We start from the raw sequence: 10,000 nt of genomic DNA, 5'->3' as shown, positions 1-10,000 counted from the left end.
GGTCCAATATTCTGAAGTAATTTATTTATTTCTAGTGTTTATATTAGATGGAAATATTTATGTAGATATAGAGAAATTTCGATGTAACGACTGTATAACAAATGTTAATATAAAAAAAAAATTCCGTCGCAAATAACAGTCGCATGTATCCATGACACCATAGAAATCTATATATTAAAAAAGGGGGAAAAATGATCGTTTTTTTCTTTTTTTTTTTCTTTATAAATCTTGCATCTGGGCAATAATTTGAAGAAACTTCGCCAAAATCGAGGATTTTGCTAAGGGTATATATTCACCCCTGTCTGTTTGTTAGTTTATTTATGTATGTGTTTGTTTGTTTGTGAGCAACTTTACACCAAAACTACTTCACTGATTTTGACCAAACATGGTAGTCCTGTTGGGTATGATTCAAGGTTGAACCTGTGACTTATTGGATAAAGTACATCAAAGCGCAAGTAGGAAGCAATACGTTTAAAATAATCGTAATGTTAAGTAAATGAGAAATATTTTGTTGGTTTACTGTTTTATTGTGAACAACATTACACTCACTCTCACTCACTCCGGTGGTACTTAGGCCACAGTTTGACCCATGGCCGCCCGTGATAGGATTCTCTACTATTCTCTACTCTGTGCCTGATAGAACCATTCATTCGGGTATCCTCTCGAGATTCTCGCATCCTTCTCCAAGCATCTTCTACAATCTTTCTTGGCCGTCCTACAGGTCTTCCTCCAGCAACCTCAACCAAGAATATCCTCTTTGGAGCTCTATCCTCATCCACACGAGCCATTTGTCCTGCCCATTGGAGTCTTCTTGATGTAATTACATCACATATATTTGGTTGGTATGTACTATTTCTTATTTCTCTATTATATTGTCTTCTCCATCTACTTATTTCCTGGTCATAGATGGGCCCCTCTATTCTCAGAATGACATTCTCAAAAATTTCAATTTTTTTCTCTAATATTTTTGTTAGAGACACAAAAATTATTGAACCGATTTCACCGAAATGTTGTGGACTTGTGGGGGTACGACCCAAGGACAAATCCATTAGATTTTGAAGAAAATACACAGAAGTACAAGTACGAGTCAAGAGCAAAATAAGCCTACTTGGCTTGGCGAGGGCATGCTCTCTACGAGTGCCCCTTTGCATCAGGTTGTTTTTTAAGCACCTTGAACTACTATAGATTCCATTTTCAACTATGATGAAAGACATATTTTCATTTATTCAAATTACTTATTGTCGTCCTGAAGGTTTGAATTATAGATTTTGCTACATTATAAGCATTGATTGATTTTGACGAGTTCCAAGTCATATAAATGGATACCGAATGTAAATAGAATATTGTCCAATGTTGCAATTGATATATACAATGGTGATACGCAAACCCTTTCGCCACGTTAAGGTATCCCCTCTCAGAAAGGAATATATATATATATATATACTTATATATATACACATATATATACAGTATATATATATATATATACATATATATATATATATATATATAAATATATATGTATATATACACTATATACAGTAATATATATATATATATATATATATATATATATATATATATATATAAATATATATATATAAATATATATATATATATATATATATATATATATATATATATATATATATACATACATACATATATACATACATATGAACATATTTTTACGTTTATAACAGAAATCGTTGAATAGTTACATAAATCAGTACAATTTATAAGTTACAGGATGTTACTGTACAACAATGCTTAAAAGACCGACTATTTTTTATATAATTATATAGAGATTTTAGTCCACCAGATTCCGCAAACTAATAAAAGACAGGAACAAACATAAGGCTTATAGTCCATAGTAGTCGTCACAGTACACCGATAAAAAACAAAAAAGTCCAACACTGAAATATGCGTCTATTCTCGCAGCTATAAAGCGGCACCATTGACCCTGCGAACTCCCCTATCATACTTGGATTTAAAAGCTTGGCTAATTGACCTTGCACGAGGGAAATCAAGGCATAGAATCAAGGCAATTAACCTCAATTCCCATAAATAGTCGACCGATTGCAAGACTCAAGCTTAAAATGCCATTGCAACTGTATTGAATAAATGGAAGGGAAATTCTCTGGAATCATATGATGTACACACACACATATATATATATATATATATATATATATATATATATATTTATATATATATATATATATATATATATATATATATATATATGTATATATATAAATATCTATATATATTTATATTATATATATATATATTTATATTATATATATATATATATATATATGTATATATACGCACATACATACATACATACATACATACATACATACATACATAAATAGGCTCCACAAAGTACTAGAAGGATTGGAAGACCCTGGCCTACATGGCTGAGGACTATGAAGCCTGAAGTCGGTGATAATGAATGGAGAAGTATTGAATTAAAAGCTCATGACAGAGACAACTGGCGACATTTAATCGAGGCCCTTTGGGTGTTTAGGCGTAGAAGGAGATGATGATGATAATGCTGATGATAAAGTAAGACCGATTTTAAAGAACCTGAAAGTTTCCGAATGAACTATTCCATAAAACTCGATTAATCCTCTTTTGATAATTATTCTTCGAAATCACGACCATAAGCCATGAGAGTTTATAAATATATCGTTCGTTACCAGTGCCAGCGATTGGCAATGAGCAAAAAGAAAGTTATTTTTAGGTCATACGAAAAAGGGCAATGTTGCTCATTACTTTGTTTTTATAACGGAAACTTTTGTTTGTAGGAATGATTAAATGATTTTTGCCAAAGCTGATTATGGGATCATTGAGTACAATTAAATTTCACAGTATGATGATAAGTTATAAAGGTTTAAAGATTTGAATAGGCTATAAAGATTTAAAAATTTTTAATTGGATCATTAATGGCACAGGCAAGGGACAGTGACAATGCCCTAGAGACTGACCATGTATACACATTACCAACGCTCAAGCTAAGACCAGGGAGGTCCAGGCAATGGCTGCTGATCACTCAGCATGAAGAACTGTAGTAACTATCGAGCTTGAGCGGAACTCGAATCCTTGTCTGGCAGATCGCTAGGCATCACTCTCATCAATTGTTGCTAGTCTGCTACAGCACAAAGGCCTCAGACATGTTCTTTCATACCCGTCTGTTTATGGTATTTCTATGTTTGTCTATATCCGTAAATTTTCTTAGCTCGTTAATCCATCGTCTTCTCTTCCATCCCCTGTTTCGTTTGCTATTTCAAGGAAACCAATATTGATTTATTTCCATTTATTATTATTATTATTATTATTATTAATATATATATATATATATATATATATATATTTATGTATATATATAGATATATATGTGTGTGTGTTTGTTTGTATTTTGTGTGTTTGTTAGAGAGGTATTGAATAAGAAGCTCAAGAAAGAAACTACTGGTGAAATCTAATCGAGGCCCTATGCGTCAATAGGCGTAGGAGGAAGAGATGATGATGATTTTATATATATATATATATATATATATATATATATATATATATATATATTTATATATATATATATATATATACTGTGTATATATATATATATATATATATATATGTATATATATATATATTTTTTATGTGTGTTTTTGTTTCTATATATGGAATGTGTTTACATATGTATATATATATATATATATTTATATATATATATATATATATATATATATATGTATGTATGTATGTATGTATGTATGTGTGTGTGTTATGTAATTATATTATTGTTTGAGGTAGCCATAATAAAACGACGAAATTAACAAGTGCAAGCAGAACAATTCCCGCAATAGCGTGCCTCCCGTTTTAGTGTGTGTTAAATGGGCAATAAAATTAATGGCTTCTAATAGCTTTTCTGTCTGTGGCAGATACTTGATTTTTCCGTCGATGTTTTATGGGAAGAATAAATAGCTTTTACGGCATACTAACGGCAGATCGATGTTGGAAGCAGGCCACTAAATATCTCTTTATGCAAGTGTGTCAGTGCATTTTTCTGTAGAAGAATAGCGATAAAGTTCAGTTATATATATATATATATATATATATATATATATATATATATATATATATATATATGTATATATGTATATATATTGTATATATATATGTATATATATATATATATATATATATATATATATTTAAATATATATGTATATATATGTATAAAGATGTACATATATATATATATATATACTGTATATATATATATATATATATATATATATATATATATATATATACACACACATACATATTCATTTGCACACATAAATATGTAAATGTGTGTACGAGTGTATGTATGTATGTCTATGCACATATATTTGTAAATATACTACACACATACATATATACAGTATATATATATATATATATATAATATATATATATATATATATATATATATATATATATGTGTGTGTGTGTGTGTGTGTGTGTACAATTTCTTCTTTTTCATCATACACCCTTTACTTGACAATTATTTCTAATACCCATTTCCATCTGGCTGAACAATAGTGGAGATCAAATTCACCCCTACAGATTTACGTCTGAGCTCTGGACCACAAAGCAAGAGTGTTCAATGTGAATAGCACCTATTAATACTCTTTAGCTTAAAGAGCAAACCACGACATAGCAAACGTGAGGTGAGAGCTGTACCTTGCAGTACACTTTCCCGTCCCTAGCTCTTATATCTATAAACTATTCAAATGCCTAAACAGAATGGTGTATTGGCACGCACTATAATTTTGGAACGTATTCTAATATTCATACAAATACATTTTTATGTGATTTATGATATCGTTATCAGAAAATATTCAAATGTAAACTTCTATGAAATCGAGACTTGAGTATATCATATTGTTCAGTAATGTTTAACGATGTAAATAAGAAAAAATAGATGAAAATCAGATAAAGAAACTTTTATCCATAAAACACCTTTTTTCTGGAAATATTCTCACCAAGAAATTGCGATCCTTCAAGCAAAATTATTTCCAATTTCAAATGATATAAACATTAAAGACCTTATATGCATACTATGATCTGCCTAATTTGAACAGCGTTTAACAGTTATATATATATTCGGACTTATATTATGACAACCTTATGAAAAGGGGTAATTGAAAATAATGACATTAAAGCAGTCTCCTCTTATGACGTAATTATGAGTATAACTTATTGTATGGAGATACCATCATTCTGATAGTGAATATCTTGATGTGAACGTTTGTTTCCCATATATATTGAAGACTCAAGTGATTGGTCGTATACATATACAAACACACGCACACACACACACACATATATATATATATATATATGTATATATATATTTATAATATATATATATATATATATATGTATATATGTATATATATATATATTCATAATATATGATATATCTATTTATAATATATATATATATATATATATATATATATATATATATATATATATATATATATATATATGTATGTATGTATGTATGTATGTATGTATGTGTTTTCCCCGGTCACGCTCAGTTCTTCCCGTCGTTTGTGTAGGGTGGAGTGGGAATAGTCACACCCTGGTGAGTGGGATGTGCGTATGTATGTGTATCTATTAGATTATTTAACCGTCATTTTTGATAGGTCGCGTACATTACTATTGTCATATTGACCGACTTATTTGGATTTTCTAAGTAATTTTACGATTCGTATCAAGTAAAATGTACGCAAGTCGTCCGGAAATAGATATGAATATTATGGATTTTTTATAACATTGTAATTTATATAATTTCTGAAAAGGATTTATCATTATGTAGAAATGGAATGCTGCGTGTGTAGGAAAGAAGAAATTACGCCATATAAAAAAAAAGCTTATGTAGAATTTTCAGAGAATAATTAGGAATAGCATTACTGTAAGAATTCTAGTTATGAAAGTAAGATTAATTTTTTTCTTTTTTCCTGTATTGTTAAAATCCCAACACTTTTGGGTCAAGAATGTTAAAATGTATACCAGGTTAATGTTGCTGCGCGTTTGTGTTAACTATTTGTATATTCATTTATATAATGCTTTATGTTAATATGTTTTTAAAAATTATTTTCAAGAAATATATAGGATAAACTGAAATTTAATATAAATACAAATTGTGGTAATTTTCTTTAGAAATTGGTGTTAAATTTAAAGATTTTGATGCAATTGTATCGTTAAACAATTCAATATTCTTCTTATGCCCCAACGTTATCCTTACATTAATGGGTCGGTTGCCTGATGCGCCCTCTCCAATGCCTTCTATCAAAGACATCGTCTTCCTCCAAACCTCTTCTCTCCATATCATCCTTCACCTTATCTCGCCATCTAATACTTTGCCTCCCTCTTGATCTTCTCCCCCTAACAGTTTCCTCCCAAGCCCTCCTCACTCCCTCCCAACCATCCATCCTCAACACGTGCCCACACCATCTCAGTTGTGACACATATCGTCTCTGTAATCTTACCACACCTGCCATTTTTCTTATTTCATCATTTTCCAATCTTCCAATACTATCGACGTGTTATTCATATTTATTTATAGACTGAAATCATGTTAAAACATTTCCTAACTGATAAACAAGATGTAAGGGGATACTTCTAAATGAATAGGAAGAGTAAGGACCATCCATATAATAAAGGCTTGTTTCACGCAAAGAGGAATCTATAATATTGAAAGTTAGTCTCATAAATCACCCAGATCTCCAAAATAAGGATTTTCCTTCAGAAGCGTCATTTTCAAAATGCTTCGGGAAATATACTAGTTAGGATTAGCATGGGTTTTTATGCTGTACAATCACACTTAAAAGTAAACACTTTATACACATATAGACAGCACACACATACACACACATATATATATATATACATACATATATGCTTATATATATATATATATATATATATGTGTATATATATATATGTATATATATATATATATATATATATATATATATAAAGTATATATATATTCATATGTATTCATATATATATATATGCATATATATACATATATATATAAATATGAATATATATATATATATATATATATATATAAATATGATATATATATATATATATATATATATAAATATGAATATATATATATATATATATATATATATATATATATATATATATATATACACATACTGTACATACATACACAATAACAACAATAATAATAAATGCAGCCATTTCTACAAGACAAAGGGCTCAGACATGTCAATTCATGTCTGGGATTTGGCCAGTTTTTCATCACCATGCTGGCCAGTCCAGATTGGTGATGGTGGGAGATTTTCGTTTGATCGCTCATAGCATACCTACCTATTATGGGTGGCCCTTACTAGCACACTTTGCTTTGCATAGAGAAACGCAAACTCTTTCACCACGTTAAAGTATCCCCACTCAGGAAGTTATATATATATATATATATATATATATATATATATATATATATATATATATATATATATATATATACTGTACATATATATATATATATATATATATATATATATATATATACTGTACATATATATATAATATATATATATATATATATATATATATATATATATATATATATATATATATATATATATATATGGCGTTATTGCTGAGTGAATGGATGACAGGTAAAGTAGTGGAATGGAAGGAGATATCATCTAGGTTAATGTGGGTAAGGGTTAGGTTGGGTAGGGAATGTTGGGCGTTTGTCAGTGCGTATGGGCCAGGTAGTGAGAAAAGTGAAGAAGAGCGGAATGAGTTCATTTCTGGAATGAATTAACTAGGTGTGTAGAAGGACTGGGTAGAAGGAATTATGTAGTTGTTATGGGTGACTTAAATGCTAGAGTGGGCGCTGGAGAGGTAGAAGGTGTCATTGGGAAGTATGGCGTACCAGGTGAAATTGAGAGTGGTGAGAGACTGGTAGACATGTGTGTTGAACAAGAGATGGTAATAAGTGCTAGCTTCTTTAAAAAGAAAGATAAAAATAAGTATACATGGGTAAGAGTGGCAAATGGAAGAGTAGTAGAAAGGGCATTAATGGATTATGTGTTGATAACTAAAAGAATGTTTGGAAGATTGAAAGACGTGCACGTGTTTAGGGGTATGGCTAACGGTATGTCTGATCATTTTTTGGTGGAAGGAAAATTAGTTGTAGCAAAAGAGTGGGGGAATAGAGTAGGTGGATGTAAAAGGGAGGTAGTGAGGATTGAAGAGCTAATAAAACCGGGGGTAAAAAGTAAATATCAGGAAAGGTTGAAAATGGCATATGACGAGGTGAGAGTAAGAGAAACTGGTAATTTAGAGGAGGAGTGGAAGTTAGTAAAAGAAAATTTTGTTGGGATTGCAAGTGATGTATGTGGCAAGAAGGTTGTTGGAGGCAGCATGAGGAAGGGCAGTGAATGGTGGAATGAAGGAGTGAAGGTAAAAGTGGAAGAGAAAAAGAGGGCTTTTGAAGAATGGCTGCAGAGTAATAGTATAGAGAAGTATGAAAAATATAGAGAGAAAAAGGTGGAAGTAAAGCGCAAGGTACGTGTGGCAAAGAGGGCAGCTGACCTGAGGTGGGGTCAGGGATTGGGTCAGTCATATGAAGAGAATAAGAAGAAGTTTTGGAAAGAAGTGAAGAGAGTAAGGAAGGCTGGCGCAAGAATTGAAGAGACAGTGAAAGATGGAAATGGAAGGTTGTTAAAAGGAGAGGAGGCAAGGAAAAGGTGGGCGGAATATTTTGAAAGTTTGCTGAATGTTGAGGATAATAGGGAGGCAGATATAATTGCTGTTCCAAGTGTTGAGGTGCCAGTGATGGGAGATGAGAATGAGAGAGAGATTACAATAGATGAAGTGAGGAGAGCACTAGATGAAACGAGAGTAGGAAAAGCATCTGGTATGGATGGTGTGAAAGCTGAGATGTTGAAGGAAGGGGGTGTGACTGTACTTTAATTGTTGGTGAGATTGTTTAATATGTGTTTTGTGTTGTCAATGGTACCAGTAGATTGGGTTTGTGCATGGTATTGTACCACTATATAAGGGTAAGGGAGATGTGTATGGGTGTTGTAATTCAAGAGGTATTAGTTTGTTGAGTGTAGTTGGAAAAGTGTATGGTAGAGTATTGATTAATAGGATTAAGGATAAAACAGAGAATGCAATCTTGGAAGTACAGGGTGGTTTTAGAAGAGGTAGGGGTTGTATGAATCAGATTTTTACAGTTAGGCAGATATGCGAGAAATATTTAGCAAAAGGTAAGGAGGTGTATGTTGCGTTTATGGATCTGGAGAAAGCATATGATAGAGTTGATAGGAAAGCAATGTGGAATGTGATGAGGTTATATGGAGTTGGTGGAAGGTTGTTGCAAGCAGTGAAAAGTTTCTACAAAGGTAGTAAAGCATGTGTTAGAATAGGAAATGAAGTGAGTGATTGGTTTCCGGTGAGAGTGGGGCTGAGACAGGGATGTGTGATGTCGCCGTGGTTGTTTAACTTGTATGTTGATGGAGTGGTGAGAGAGGTGAATGCTCGAGTGCTTGGACGAGGATTAAAACTGGTAGGCGAGAATGACCATGAATGGGAGGTAAATCAGTTGTTGTTTGCGGATGATACTGTACTGGTAGCAGACACAGAAGAGAAGCTTGACCGACTAGTGACAGAATTTGGAAAGGTGTGTGAGAGAAGGAAGTTGAGAGTTAATGTGGGTAAGAGTAAGGTTGTGAGATGTACGAGAAGGGAAGGTGGTGCAAGGTTGAATGTCATGTTGAATGGAGAGTTACTTGAGGAGGTGGATCAGTTTAAATACTTGGGGTCTATTGTTGCAGCAAATGGTGGAGTGGAAGCAGATGTACGTCAGAGAGTGAATGAAGGTTGCAAAGTGTTGGGGGCAGTTAAGGGAGTAGTAAAAAATAGAGGGTTTGGCATGAAT

Source organism: Palaemon carinicauda, chromosome 5, assembly GCF_036898095.1.
Source record: "Palaemon carinicauda isolate YSFRI2023 chromosome 5, ASM3689809v2, whole genome shotgun sequence".
NCBI classification, from domain to species: domain Eukaryota; kingdom Metazoa; phylum Arthropoda; class Malacostraca; order Decapoda; family Palaemonidae; genus Palaemon; species Palaemon carinicauda.
This window is presented reverse-complemented; position numbering follows the sequence as displayed.